General features: G+C 43.8%; 2 protein-coding genes across 10 annotated transcripts in view; one reads left to right on the forward strand and one right to left on the reverse strand.

Moving 5' to 3' along the window:
- The window catches only part of LOC135377909 (hemocyte protein-glutamine gamma-glutamyltransferase-like), a 33,667-nt gene extending 24,321 nt beyond the window's left edge, over positions 1-9,346 (reverse strand). The window contains exon 1 of the mRNA XM_064610655.1: positions 9,243-9,346. The gene's annotated coding sequence lies outside the window, so the exon portion shown is untranslated. The remainder of the gene's footprint in view (positions 1-9,242) is intronic.
- A 3,503-nt stretch (positions 9,347-12,849) lies between these two features.
- The window catches only part of LOC135377911 (protein kinase C iota type-like), a 44,838-nt gene continuing 41,788 nt past the window's right edge, over positions 12,850-15,899 (forward strand). For 4 of the 9 annotated variants that reach the window (XR_010418217.1, XM_064610665.1, XM_064610666.1 and 1 more), the window contains exon 1: positions 12,868-12,891. The gene's annotated coding sequence lies outside the window, so the exon portion shown is untranslated. Of the gene's footprint in view, positions 12,892-15,899 lie in introns of all 9 variants that reach the window. The other 5 variants (XR_010418216.1, XM_064610664.1, XM_064610663.1 and 2 more) reach the window with 3 other exon arrangements.

A 15,899-nucleotide genomic window follows, 5' to 3' on the forward strand; every position in this document is an offset into this window, starting at 1 on the left:
TTTGACTTTGAATTACGGGGAAGCGAGCACGTTATTCGGAATTCACTATCAGTATCCGGACGAAAAATAGTGAATAATTTTGCACAAATCATCAACGTCATACTCTTCGGGTTATCCGGACCTGTCCCTGTTTCTGGTATTTGCTTGCTCACGCATTGTCTATCGTCATCGTTCACGGAATCCTTTCCCTTCCGATCCAACCCAGGACTGTACATCACTATCTGCTCTAATTGCAAATGCAATATTTGCATGTGTTCAGGATATGCTAAAGTACCTTTTTGTCGCTCTCCACTAAGCCACGAATGTGTCACTCACAGTTTAGTGGATGTGTAGTGGCAGTGAAACGAAAGCTGCGTTACGCGCAAAGATTTCGGTTTCTGTATAATCTCACCTTGTACATTATTCCTTTAAGTGGTTGTGCACGTGCTCCCTGAACGACTCCTGCAGCAATTCTCTCATTGCGCAGGGACGAATAATTGTCGGCCTCCAGTTCCAACGTCTCAGGGTCATTTCTTCTGCCTACTGGCGGGCGTGGGTTAGCGCATGTCGTATTTGGAAAGAACTTTCTATTTGGGACACTTGTAACAGCTGCGTTTTGACAGCTGCCAAAATGAAGTGACCGCTGTTTTATTGATATAGCAGCATCAATGACCAGCAACACATGTATAACATCATCACAGCATCATGACAGCATCAATGTGTAAGACTAACAGTCACGACGTGCGTTTATAATCATCAGTGGGAACTCCGAGTCAACATTCGTTTATACCGCCGACGATTTACGCTTACAATGCCGAAAATTGTATTGCCGAAAACTGTACGTATTTCTGGGCAATAACGTCTCAACGACACCTTTATGCATTCCATAAGACAGCACTATTTCTGAAGCGTTTCTTTCCTGCCTCATTGCAGGATTATCATTATTATGCGCTTTAGGAATTAATCCTATCACGAGACCGCTGTGGGTTAAGAAAATACTATTGGCCCTTCGCGTATAAAATAATTTTGGCTGCTCGATCGCACTGATCATTCGCTTTAAAAATTGGTACCAACTTCAATGAAGCCTACACGTTTGTAAGGATACATTGCTTCTCCATTACAAGAGTGCCTCTTGTTGCAGGTTACCGAGGCGTGCATCATGGAACTGGGGGTCATATACGGTGCATGTACATCATCAACAATATCACGGAACAAACGCCCAAAGACAGCACAGTAACCTGTCCGCCTACTGATCGCAAGGTAGCGGGCTCGATCCCGGCTGAGGACGCCAGCAACTTGGTGTCAGGGTGCAAGTTGTTCAGATACGCCGTCTTCAGCGTGTGCTGAGATTTCAGTGCACGTTAAAAGACCCTCAGATGGGCCAAATTAACCCACAGATGGCGTCGCTGATGATTATACAGATTTTCTCGTGGTATTTAAGCCTTCTTCCGTAACATTTGATCTTGATACCGTAGAATGTAATCCTTATACCGTGGGATATTAATCCTTGTTCTGTGAAATTTAATCCTTGTGTAAACACTCCTGGGTTCACGTTTGGGCTTGCGTGTTACGTCCGCTGACAGCGAATCATACGGAACATCCTTCCGGATGGAACGAAGGTACACGTAATACGCTGCACGCAGCCGTAAACGCAGTAATGGGAATCAGACTTTATGCTGTGGAATTGAATCTGAAATTCTCAGGTGCCCTTTTCATTTCCTCTTTCCACTACAATGTGATAGTATAAGACTACTTGCATGATTTGTGACCTGTAATGGCTATTTCCTTGTTCACAGCTAGAAATTTACTTTTTATGATTACGGCTACTCCTTGCATAACGACGCTATGCTATACGACTCCCTGTATAAAATGACCTTTTTTGACTACTTCGATGCTAACTGGTAAAAGTTGACTGCGTATGCATTCGGTTATTGTTAGCTTAAGATGGGGTAAAAAAATGATTGCCTGTCGGAAACATCGTCTCTCGGTGCTGTCCGCACTTTGGGAATCATTTTTTGCAGTAAATAAGTCTACGTCTACTTTGTGCATTACAATACGGTGGTGTATGACTACCTTTATAAATTATGTCAGTTGACTACCATTCGCATTTGCGTATGAGTCGCTTGTCGCAAGCTATGGACAACGCCTGTCGCCTTACTCATACGATATACGGTGTATGCAGCTATGAATCCAAGTTTTTATGAGTTGAGTTTCTTGATATAGCGCGTGCCTCCGTGGTTCTTACAACAATGATAAATTATATTCTCCGTCTATATGTAGTGTTATGATCCAACGTGGATAATACATTGCTACATGGTAAGGCATTCAATAACAAGGGACGATACTGTAATCAGAAAGACGGTGTAGTTACTTTTAGCATAAGTAGACCGTTCCGGCGTCTCACATATCACGGCCGTCACATGTCACGCATATCATCTAGCAGGTCGACAAGCACTTATCAATTGCCCCACTTTTATGCTCGTTTGGCGCTCATTATTTCACGCAAGAGATATTCTTGTAATCACAACATTGTAGCTTAATCCTAGTTTTCTTGTCAGCTAATAACGCTATCAGTCAATCAAAGGGGCTGTCCTGACCTCCTTATCATTTCGAGGTATGTGTCCAGTGTTGCAACCACATATCTATGATCACAGTAGGGCGACTGTAGTCAGCCAGCCATTATCAGTCGTCTCGGCCTGTTCATTGGTTGCCATGTGTTTCCCTAAGGGTTTCAACCCATAACCCTCATTCACCGCGACATATCGTGTTAATGAAACCATTATACATTAGTAGGGATATCACGCCTGAAGCCCTTTCCAAATGTAAGTTTATCCCCTTAGCGGTTGGTCAGTATTCACCGGCACGTGATCACAGTATCGCATCCCGTTCGTCAGTTCTTTTTTATGCTCTTAATGCTGTAGCATCTCATTTGTAGCTGTAAACAATGAAATAGTCATAAATCATGCAGGTATCCTATCTATCCGATTGTAGTGCATAGAGTAGTCGTAGTCATAAAAAGTCCATTTGTAGCTGCAAACAAGGAAATAGTCATAAAAGGTAATAAATTATGTAGGTAGTCATATACTATCACATCGTAGTGGAAAGAGGAAATGACAAGGGAACCCGAGGACTTCAGATTAAATTCCACGGCATAAGGGTTAAAAGTGGAAGCGCGAAGATTAAATGTTACAGAACAAGGATTAAATCCCACGGTATAAGGATTAAGTGACGGAATGAGGATTAAATTTCACGGTATAAGGATTCAAAGTTACAGAACAAGGATTAAATCCGACGGTATAAGGATTAAAAGTGGCGGCATGAGGATTAAATCCCACGCTATAAGGATTAGATGTTACTGAAGAAGGATTAAACGCCACAGGAACCTGTATAGTTGTCTCGCGACCAAAAGCCACGAATTATCACTGAACAGTCGCAATAGAAATTCAGAAATGAACACGCTTCCATAACGAGAGGATAGAGAGGTAGCAAGCGAGCTGGTGGTATTGATCCATAACTTAAAAACCCGAGACTAGGGAACAAAAAACGACAACACAGATGTTGAGTTTGAGTTTATCCGTATGTTTGAACTCTGGAGTTCAAATACTGGGGAACTGCAACGGTGTTCTGTCTTGAATATCAGCACATGTGGGAACGTCTGTCGAGAGTTAGCCTAGATGTGATGAAATTAAGCTGATTGGTATGCAGTACGATTGCGTCTTGTGGTCGGTGCGTCTTTTTTTTTGTGTGTGTGTGTGTGTGTGTTCGTTAATTGTAGTACACTTACACGTTTACATAGCTGCCAAGGAAACTGCGTTAATTATACGTCTAACGGGTGATTTCGACATTCCGATAATGGGCTGACCTGTTATTTTCATACTTGGTGGTGGGGTCAAGGAAAAAGCCCTCGTGATGAGAGGTCTCTCTCGTTACTAACCCATGCGGCTGTCAACATGTTATTCGAAACCTTTGTATCGTGACAGTATTCACGGAAAATTAATTATACAATGGTAAACATACGTTCAGACCAGAAGTGTCTTGAGTACGGAACTTAATGTACTCTATCCTACTCTTATTGATATCGTGGTAATTTAGTGAGTACTTTGCCATGTCTACTGGGTGCGTGCACTGGACCATCTCGTACTTTTTGGCATTTTCTCGCAACTTGTTCAGTATTGCCTACCAGTGTGTCCTTCTCCTGATACTCGGGGTAGCGTTCCACTCCTAGAGTGGAAAACCTCCCAACTTCATAGTCAAAATATAATTGTTGTTGTTGTTGTTGTCCTGATACTCGCGAATAATGTATTTGCGAAGTTTGAAAAAAAAAAAAAACTTGGGCATTTGTACTGCATCATGACCTTTTCCGTTTATCTCTGCCCATTTTTTTTCCTGGATAAGTACATATTTTCTTCACAGTACATGTCTAGCATAGCCCTATAATTACAATCACTTCTTTGTTTAGCTTGGTTACTGACGAAATAAATACTTCAAGAGCTAACAAAGAGTTGCTTGAAAGTGACACGAAACATCTGTGCACTTCAAAAGCTTACATAGTTCCTGTTTGAATACATTCAAGGATTGAGGAAATACATATCAGGGAGTTGCCTCACAGGTGAAATCTGACGGAATATGACGGCCTTGTACTACAACTCTTCCTGTAGCGACACGGAGTTCTACGAACGGGGCTGCAGGTAGTTCTCCGAGGCTTTAATCGCAAGACCACATCCCACATGGCGACGAAATCATGAGTGCTTTAGGGTTGTCAAGATCGCCCGTGTTTATTTAATGCAGGTCCTAAGTTTTACTGGGCCTATTTATTTACGTGTGTCAAGTCACGTGCTCTCGTCTATTCCCCAAGAAAAGGACAGTATCGAACATCCGGCTTAAGTATTTTGGAAGACAGGAACGTGGGTTCTATAAAAACGTGGGAAGCTCAGGCTCTTTAACAGTTTGGAAGGCAACCCGCGAAAGGAAGCAACCCTTGCGGTACCAACTGGAGACAAAAATCATCAGTCAAAGCAAGGGAAAACAAAGTAAAGGCAGTCCCTTCGGCTGGCATTGTTCTCTACGTATATGCAGAGCTCCAGAGCACACGGAGCATACAGTACTACTGAGCAGCGAACACTTCATAGCAAATCGTAAAGTGCGCCGGAGTACCCGTGACAGATTCCACAAGGGCTAAGAAAATACTCCAAGACTGGCTAGCCGGCCATCGGCAAGCTGTGCTTCACTCTCTGATTTTTTTCCCTCAAGACTATCGTAGACGAGTCATCTTTATAGAATATAGTATCGGTATCTCGTCACTCTAATGGCGAATTCCATTGAGAGAGCAAATATTGCCCCACGGCAATCATCCCATTTATGTGTATGTGTGTGCCCCACCGCGGGTGCGGGACAATTGCCTACTCCCGGCGGTGTCAAACGGATTTGCCTCCTCAATCCGAGTCTCTTTTTATTGGACTGGCCACGCTATGTACATTGCCACGTAGTCACCCCAGTATTCCTCCGAATCACGACCTACTATACACTATAACACTCGTTTATTAGTGCGGCAATAATTCTGGATCTACCGACAATAGGAAAGGTTGAAAAAGTATCCGACATTAGCGCCCTCATTTGTCGAGCCCACGCCTGTTCTCTCCCGCCCCGTTTCGCTCGTTTTGCCCCATGTGAATTGGCGGGTCAAAAAGGTTTTGCCTCGGTTCCCCCAATTGGAACAATCCGCCCCTGACCTGGTTCTGCCAAAAGAAAAATTTATTGCACTTTCCCGAAGGGCAAAACTCTTACCCCGCTCTGATTCACCATAAATGTCCGAAGCAGCCGGGCCAACGTACAGCTAGTTCTCCATAATTGTAAACTAGAATCAAACCAAGTGAACGGTTGTTTAAATTCCCAATTAAAGGAATAATATACAGGATGTCCCAGAAAACGTGTCATTGAATTATAATAAAAAAAACTACACCACCTAGAGTCATGCGGTCAATGGCATTTGTTCTTACTGGGTTTTTGCCACCTCCTCATGTGAATGTCGTGTAACGTAAGTTTAATTATGTAAATTTTTGCGAGCTTAAGTCGGAAATTTGCCTAGTAAAGGTGACTTTTTTACCCCACCAATGTGAAGAGCGTGTCTAATTTAGTGAAATTAATGATAATTGACGGGGATATTCAGGAGCTATCCCATCGGCAAAAATAGCCGAACATCATGCTCTACGGAGGTCGCACAGAATAGCGCACGATGAATTTTTCAGCGCAATCTTTGTCAGTCCGACGAAAAGAGGTTGGAAACCCAGCCCTCCCCGACATCGCAGAAAGAGATAAAACAGGCACGGCTTATCACGTCCGACCTTCGCTGGGATAATGCTTTCCCTCTCCCAATTTTAGGAACTGTTACTTTTTCTACTATCACTCTGTGAGCTGGCTTCGGGACCTCCTTTCGTCGCACTGCGAGCAATTGCGCTCAAAAAGTCATCGCGCGCTATGGTCCGGTGCTCCGAAAAGCATGATATTCGGCTATTTTTTCCGATGGGATAGCTCGTGAATATCACTGTGAATTATCATGAATTTGAGTGAATTCGGCACGTTCTTCATATTGGTGGGGTAAAAAAGTGACCTTAACTTGGCAAATTTCCGAGTTCAGTTCGCAAATATTTACATAATTAAGCTTGGAGTACACGACATTCACATTAGGAGGTGGCAAAAACCTAATAAGAACAAATGCTGTTGACCGCATGATTCTAGGTGGCGTAGTTTTTTTATTATAATTCAATGACACGTTTTCTGGGACACCCTGTATATGTCCCGGGCTTCCAGAACTGCTTCCTAGAATTCGGTCCTGTAAAGCGTGCTTTGCCGCATGCTCTCAAATCGCTTTGAGTGAAATGCGGATGACTCAAATTTTGATTTTAATAACACATTCCCGAATTGCGGACTTTTTGCTGCACAATGGGTATTTTAGCACTTTTCGCCTTCTGCACCGAGTGCGTCGGAGCAACCAAGGGATGAATGAACAAAAACTAGAACTTCTAATCACGTGGAGCTTTGTGTGCACTCCCTGGTTTGCACTCCTCTGTCCATCTGCTCGAGGTTATGTTACCCACTTCGAAAAAGAACGGCAAGAATGCAAGGCCTGCTCAAATGTGCACGGAACACTTTCAATAAAGATGGGTCGTGACGTGTATCATACCGCGCGCTTTGTGAGTCCACACGGCGTAAACTGCAATTTATTAATACTGACCTCTGGTCTGGCGTTGGACTGCACGTTGGGCTACTTTCTGTGTCTTTTAGGTGACAAATTCTTGGATTTTAACGATTATCGAGCGCATTTAATCTGTTTTGAGTTGAGGGATTTCCTTCCAGATATAGGCAGGAAACCTTTGGCGATCAAACGAAAAAGATGGTCCCGGTTGATCCGGCAATTACGCACGTTTTAGACCACATTCCAAGACATAGGATGATTTGTATGACAAAGCTACTATATTTAACGACAATCTGTCCACGAGAGGTAGTGACGAATCCCCTCTTCCAGGTAGCTTTGTGAGCCCTGTCAGAAAATCGGAGACTCTAGATATCCGACAAGGAGCTAAAATTACACTTCGGCACACGAAGGAGACTCCGATGGGTGAAAGCCATATTTAGAAAAACTTGATCTCGGCATGAGGCCGAGCCGAGATGGGTCCGTGTCCTTCCTAAGTGCATCAAGTCTTTCGAAATATTGAAATATTTTCGACAAGCAGCCGCTGTTTTGATGACTCTAAGGTTTACGTGGCTTATAGGACTGCTGAAAACATCCACGGCGCTGTCAGAGCGCAGTGTCATGCGCACAAATCACATTCTTGGAAAATATTCGAAAACTGGAATTGATTACGGTGATTATCATTTCGAAAATTTATCCTCGCAATTCATGATTGGGGGAAGCCTGGGCTTGGGCACATAAAAGGCAGACTACTCCATTATTTGCCCTAGCTCAGGCTTCCGTAATCATGGATATGGTTCATCAGCTTGCCTGCATTTATGCCATTTTGTCTGTTCTCCTCCCTACTTTCCTTCGGAATCCCATAGCTTCACAGCCTGAAATGCGAACCATAGAGAGACGGTGATCCGCTTTCACGTTCTTCTTATCAGGATATCCTATCTCTATCGCTCTCCTCATGGTTTCTTTTCCGTAGCCAAAGCGTACTCACTGTGTATGAAACGCAAGTATTAGATAAGAACCTCTCCAGTTTTCACGAGGCAAGCAAAGGGGACTACTCTATTTGTCTACTATTTGTCCCATCTATGTTGTTCCAGCCTCAGAACATCAGTTCTTTCATGTTCAGACTACTCAAACGTTGCTAATTCTAGGAAGCGTGCTGCCACTGTGCTGTCGGAAAGTACAATTTCTGCTCATCTTTATTTTGGCCCCTGCATATCACGTGTCACGACATGGTTACGGCGTTATTCTTGTTGCACCATATAGTACAGCGTAATAGAAAAAAAAAAAAAAACACGCACAAAAACGAAAACATATGTCGTAAAAATTGGAACAAAACGTCAGCTGAAGCAAACCTCGAACAGTTTTCTCGCGTAGAGTAAAAAGATCTGGTGGAAGCTTTTATGAATCATCTTCTAATATCTTCTATTTGCTATCATACGGGGCAGTAAAGAAGGAAAAGGCAGAACCGTGAATTTTGCGCGGAATTTTATGACAGTAATTTCACATACATGCGAATATACTTTGTATATGCAAGGAAACTGCACCGAAGTCATTCCAAGATAACAAAACACGTTGTAGAGCATCATGATTGACGTAGAAAAACGCATTATTAAAGAAAGGAAGGCTAAGGGTAAACCGACTCTCCTTGATGACTAGAAAATATAAAGGGAAAGTTGTTACAATCCGCTGTCGAGCGTGTTCGGTCGTAGATTGTAGTGTAATTTGGGCAGTTAATTGTGTAATCAGATAATTATGTTAATAAAATATTCTGAACAGCTGCTGCCTCCGCGCATAATATAAGGAGTCCCCGCTAATCGGTAAAACGAAATTTAAATAATCGGGCGCAGTTGCCAATATACGATGCGCTTTAAACTAGCCAATCGTAGGCACCTCCGTGTTGCAGTGAGAGCGTCAAGCTTCATGCGCGGAGTTAACGTCCCACAAATCGCATCTTCAAGTAAGCTTGGAAAATATGACCGTTGCGAGGAACTGATTAGTTAGTATATTTCTATGACCAGCGAACCGCGATGCCTACGGAAGTTGAGGCATACGAGCTGAGTGAGACCGTACTCACTTTGTAACGTCTTCCGGAGAGGGATCCTTCCTCCTGCCGTTGCAGACAAATTGTGATCTGCGCCAGGACGTTGCTACGAGGTGTCTTTTCTCTTCCCTCCGATGGCGAGGGAGGAAACCCGCTTTCCCCTCTGCTGCTTTAATAAGGGTTGTCCGTTTTACGGAGAATGTGTGTGCGTGCATAGTGTAACCTCCTATTACACACTCCGTCTCTGTTTCGTTGTTATCGGGTTGGTTGCGACTGCGAGAATTACGAACATCCACCGACCACAATTACTGAACTGAAGAGTGATTGACTGCACACGGGTGCATTCAACTGGAAGACATGAAATATAATTGTACATACAGCTCTTCATTTGGGGAAGAAAGTTTACTCAAATGGAATATTACATATTACTCGATTATTTTGGTAGACAGGTATTGTTCAAGCTCCGCGAAAGGAGGCAAGGTGTGCGGCTGCAAACCAGCCCGTGTAAAGTTGTGCAGCTCAGGAATCAACCGAGCAATATGTTTTGTACGGCGTGTTCAGTTTTTCCAACACCTTGTAGTCGACATCTGGATGTGATGCGGAAGCTCATTCAGATACAACACCGTCAGATACAAAACTAATCTGTTGGCTATGAAAAGACAATCCTGTCTTTCTTTCAGTGTTGCAATATTGATGTTCATGTTCCCCTGCAACGTTCCTCGGATGTACGGCATGCAAAGGGTCCGTAATACACCTTCATTGCGAAGCGCATGGGAATCCCCCTTTTTTTCTCTCTCTCTGTTTCTCTTCCGTACCACATACCATGTTGCCGAGCGGCGGCTGTCACGAGGTCTATGATGAGTTCGAGGAACCTTACCATTCGAAATTAGGTCGAGGAAGTCTGAGTAATACACGATAAGTTTAAGTCCGGATACCCTTCCGCTTTGCAAGTAGGTCTGCTTCGTATCAACGGCAGCCAAGACAGAGAACGGCATATACAACAGCAATTACTTGAAAGATGAGATACATAAGTAGCGGTAATGTCACCTTAATGAGCGTATTTTTTTTTTTTTTAGTTGCATTCGGAGCACTGGCATGCATGCATCCCACTCACATTGTTTTGCGTTCTTCCGCAACCACGATAAGAATGCTGCTGTACTTCAGAGTTATCATAAATAACTAATGTGACGATGTTGATGGTATCATTTCGTAGAGCTTGATGCGGTGGTAGGGACAGGAGCACAAAACACAAGTAGACAGGACTAGTCCTGTCTCCTGTGTTCCTGTCCCTGTGTCTTGTGTTCCTGTCCCTGTGTCGTGCCCTGTGTGTTGTGTTCTTGTCCCTGTTCCTGACCACCGCTTGTGCTGTATGCGGTTTTCCGGCAGACGTCCCAGACGAAGGTTGGCACAGTTGCCCCAGAAGTCTGCCCAGGACGCACACTAACCACCTGTCTCCCACTCATTCCTGCTGTCCTCTCTCCATCTAGTCCACGTCTGTACGCTACTCATAGCCACAGTTTTTTTGCCGGCGCTAACACGAAATCAAATCAAATCAGGCACGAATGGATGGATGGCACTACCCCCCTGGTCCCTGTTGGCATTGAGGGTCCAGCACAGGAACAATTCCAGGCGGTGGACGGGCTACGGTAAACTAAGAAATAGTGAATCTGTTCATTGTGACGTTTCTCATTCGTTTAAAAGCGATAAAACCCCGGTGCAGGGGACACAAAGAGACAACACAGACGAAACACAGACGAAACACAGACGCAGCACAGACGAAACACAGACGCAGTGCTTCGTCTGTGTTGTCTCTTTGTGTCCCCTGCACCGGGGTTTTATCGCTTTTAGATGTACCACCAAACAGCCCGGTTTTTATCGCTTTTTCTCATTCGTTACTGTTCGTGGAGCAGGCCTTATGAGAGATGTCCTTTTCGCTACTTCGTTGTTGAGTGCTATGTTGCCTGCTGCCGACCACGGCGCCCCCACTCCAACAGCCTCCTCTTTGTATTTTCGAGAGCGTGCCTCCCATTTAGCGGATGCTCAAACCAAAGCGCTACCGTCAGACTGACGTCTAGGGTTTCTCCGACTGCAGGGCACTGAAAAACAACGTCTTCTATGGATTCCGGGACGTGTAGAGCGCCGTAGGTGCACATAGCATCCAGCTCAACGAAGCACCTCGTCCGGAGCACTCCACTACGTGTCTCAAAGAGCAGTGAGCTGCCCCGGCTGTTGTCGTACAATGAAGCTTCCGCACAAATCCCTCGCTTGCATTCGCTATATCGTTGGAGTGATGGTTTCAAAGGGTGCCTTTAAATAGGTTGCCAGGGGGCTACCTTTCGCTGCAACTTTCGCCTTTTGTCGACCCACTATATGTCTTCTTGTTCTCTAATATGCCCTTGTAGCTTCTTATGAGCTCGAGCAGGATCGCTGTCTTATCTGCTGCTAAATACCATGTTCGTGTTGCCATATTCGGCACTATACAACGCGGAGTCCACGGAACGTGACAACAGGATCCTTCGGAATTTTGATTTGATTTGACTTGACTTTACTGGTGCAGGGATAACTGATCAGGATCCTTCGGAAGGTGATGCGTCCCAAACGATGGCTGACGCTGAGAGCTTCAGGACGTCCAGTGGGACGTCAGTGAGCGTTCCTGTCTTTCCCATGTCAATATGTGCAACGCGTGCGCAAGCAGCATTGTTGGAATTTCTTGAAATCTACTTAAACGTCCCTTCTGGAGCATATGTATTGTAACGTTTTCAGGTTGAAAGTCAAGCACAGTAACTTGTCTCTTAGGCTATGGTGTGCTATATATATATATATATATATATATTTGTAATTTGATCGTGTACTCCCAGGACGATCAAATTACAAACATATGCTCAACGTGCAGCTACAGAGCTTCGGCTATTTTCCGTTTGTGTATATATATATATACAAAGTGAAAATAGCCGAAGCTCTGTAGCTGCACGTTGAGCATATGTTTACAATTTGATCGTGCACTCCCAGCCAAGTACAGCTGTTTCGTCCTACTTGGGACTCGTCAGCCTGGCGTAGGGAAGTGACACGGTCTTGGTATTCAGCGACTTTAGTATTCAGCATAATTTCACATCACGATGAACTCATCAAAGTACTATTTCTTTTCAGTCTTCGTTGTTAATTGCGAAATGCGAAAAAAAAAAAAAAAAAACAAGAGCAGACATTTGGTCATCTCGACCAAACCTGCGTATGCAGAGTGTTCAACTGTACTGTACAAGCGATTCTGTCGCGAAAGACAAAGCAAGTGTGCATGGAATTAGATTGCTTATTGCTTCAGTTAGTCATTTATTTATGGTACGTTTGAGGCAACTTTTTTCTCCGCGCTTTCGACTTAATCGACGCAGTCTTGCTCGCTCTGCTTCGGCCTTCTTCATTTTGCATTAGAATGCATTGCGGTTTTTGAGGCATTCAGAGACATTCGGACGCTTTCTTTTCGCTAAAGCTAAACAGTAAATCGCAGAAATACACGCGAAAAGGTATGTTTGCCTCGTATAAAAATCTCTATGTCGACACCTACCTAACCTAAGTCAATGTGTAATGCCAAATTAGAGGAGATTTTTGGCACAAGAGGTGAAAGGAAGGAAGGAAGAGAAAGAGGAACCACGTACATTGACTGGGCCAGCGGCCGAAGAGAAAGACGCAGGTACGTGAGCTCCTTTTGCTTACCAACTCAACATCCTAGAATGGAACGGAAAAACACATGCAGGGAGAACTCCGCTTTAATTTACTTCAATTTACAGAGAAATGGTTCTTGTTTGCCGTGTTTCAAGCTCGTGTTAGCAACATGGTCCAGACAACTTCTGAGGGTAATGTGCAGCTATAAGGTGTCGCCCCAAAGAAATTTAAAAAGTTACGCGCAGTAAAGAATAGAGATTTTAGGTCATGAAGTAATAAAACCCGCCGCAAAACCGTGGAGCTCCATGCATGTGTAGCATAACAATACGTATTAGGTCAAGTGCATGTCTGTAAATGACTTTCAAGGCCACTTGCTGTGGAATGGAATTCTTAGTGCAGCTTCAATGAAATCTCTCTCGGAATTTATGTTTGCCAACTCTTTATGTTGCCGGGGTACCAGAAACGATACTTCAACCGCTTGCTATCGAAACGGCATCGTGATACATCCACGTGCGTATAGGCTACATATACATTGCTCGTTGCCAAAAACTACAACTACAACAGCAACACCAACAACAACAACAACAACAACAACAACAAAGAAGAATAAAAAAAAAGCTCGGCACTGAGTCTGCCGCTGTACACGCAACTGTTTTCAACAAAAACCAAGTGACGTTCGGTAGAACTGCTACCGATAACGTCTTTGGTAATTCATCTAGTGAATATAAGTTTTGATGTGGCGCAACACCACAAGTCTAAGCGATAGCCGGTCAGGCGCATCCACTTGTTATGCACGATGCGAAATTAGCCGATTCTATGGGCGTAACTCTCTTGTTATGCGAAAGACGTTCATGTGCCAGGTTCTGACCCATCCAGGAATATACCCTGCAAGCGACTGAATACAGCACTAGATTCCAGCATGCTTGCCGTGACAGCGAGCCGAGGCATTCTGTGTGTTCTCATGCCTGTTTATGTGCGAGTTCCCCAAAAAATACTGCTGCTGCTGAAATAATGTTTCGACAGACAAGGGTGAGCCGGTTTCGAGGGCTCCGTCTTTGGATACCACGTATAAACAAAATCGCGCAGGAGTATTGGGTTTTCGTATAACGTACGCTGTCGCCTTTGCAACTCGCTATTTATTGGGGCTGCGCAAATAGTAGTTTTAAAACCGAAGCGAATACGAAGAAAATACAAAATGAATGGTTACATGTGGCCCAACAGAACACACTTACTGCATATAGTATACTAATACAGATATGCAGCATTGTATGTACGTAGGGAGCTCCGAATGAAAGAGCCATTTACTTGTATACTCTCTCTTCTGGCGCCTTTCGGCTAACAGTGTGCAACTTCGGAACTGTTGGAATATATTCGGTTGGGAAGACACCTCGCTTCGATTCGAAATTCTAATATAGAAGTCCATATCCTTCGGAATTTGAATCAAATATACAATTATTCGCTTCGGTATTCGAAAAACCCGAATATTCGCACAGCCCTATACATATTATATATATTTCAATATTGTGGAAACATGAGACGAGAACGAATACAGACGGATTTGTTTGAATAAGTAGTAATTATTAAAACGGCTTCGCTTGTATCTGTTCTCGCCTCATCTTTCTACAGTATTGAAATGCGTTTGAATTGAGTCTCGTGAGTTTGAAGAGTCCTTATTATAATTATAAATTTATACAATCTCTACAATCTTGCCAAGACCTATAACAGTAAGACTCTTCTCTCCCGTGACTAGTGACCCTTTAATCCGTGTTTCATAGAGCTTATTCCTACTGTCAATAATTTTAATCTTTATTTCACTATATTAATCCTCTTTTCAATATACTAAGTCCCGACACCAAGGAGTTTAAACCAGGATTAAGCAGTTCTCACCCGTCAATTCCTGTGCAGGGCCAATTTTAAGGTGTGATCGGGAAAGGAGGTCCCATGGACTTCTCGGGTTTTATTCTTTTTATACACATCTGGAAAGCCGGTTATATATGATGGAAATTGGCGGCAAAACTAATAATTTTGGCGGAACATGTTTTTTTTTTTTAAGAAATCTGGAATACCTATATGTTAATCCAGGGTTTACATTAATATAGAATAAACGCCTGTAAACTGTTTAAAGAAAGAAAAGCCGCGAACAACATCACACACGCGTAACATATCATGCCGCCATCTTGCATTGTCTCTCTCTCCAGTCTCCTCCTCAGGTCTTCCTCTCCGCCGCCTCTTTGGCGCCCCATCGTTTTGTGCAGGAAAAGCGGCCTTACAGGCGCCCACCCCTAAGCGGCGACCGCTCGAATAAACTGCTCAGGTAGTCTCGTGCGGGCCGCCGGCTGCTTTTCGGGCACGTGCTTGGTAACTTCTTCGTGCGACATGGATGACGAGGAGTCATCTGCTTCCTCGATTTTGTTCTAAAATACTCCCAAGCGGTAGACAGAACCTACAGAAACGCGCACGCCAAGAATACCGGTGAGGTGAAGCCCAGTGTTGCTGGACTGCTATTCCGTGCAGGAGCGCCAAATCACTCAAAGGAAAATATTCGTTTTCTAATTATCTGTGCCACCTGGGGATGAGAAGTTGTGTCTGCTGACACATCCTATGGTATGAATTGATGTCGCACTGGTTACTTCAACACGTTTTTGGTGCGGAGCCTCCCTTTAAGCCCCCTTTTATCACTTGACAAGCAACACACGTAATGTAAACATATAAAATGAATATTCAAAGCCAAGAGCGGCTTGCAAACGTGTTTGGGATGGATTTTAAGCTGCTTGTTACTTGTCAGCAAAGCGATTTAAAATAATTGGCAAGTTATATGAATGAGATTGATGTCCATAATTCGTTCTTACACGCAGAACATTCAGTTGTTTTAGCTTGCGAAAGTTGTTGTTCCGTTGATTCTAATGTAAGCAAATGTGGACATTTAGACCTTTGCATGTATATAGCGCAGCAAGTGCTTTTTGTACGAAAATGAGGAAGGGTAATTACGTCATGGGTGTCCACGCATTGCACTGCTGTGCACTGCATTGCGATCGT

This window comes from Ornithodoros turicata, chromosome 1 (genome assembly GCF_037126465.1).
Source record: "Ornithodoros turicata isolate Travis chromosome 1, ASM3712646v1, whole genome shotgun sequence".
NCBI classification, from domain to species: domain Eukaryota; kingdom Metazoa; phylum Arthropoda; class Arachnida; order Ixodida; family Argasidae; genus Ornithodoros; species Ornithodoros turicata.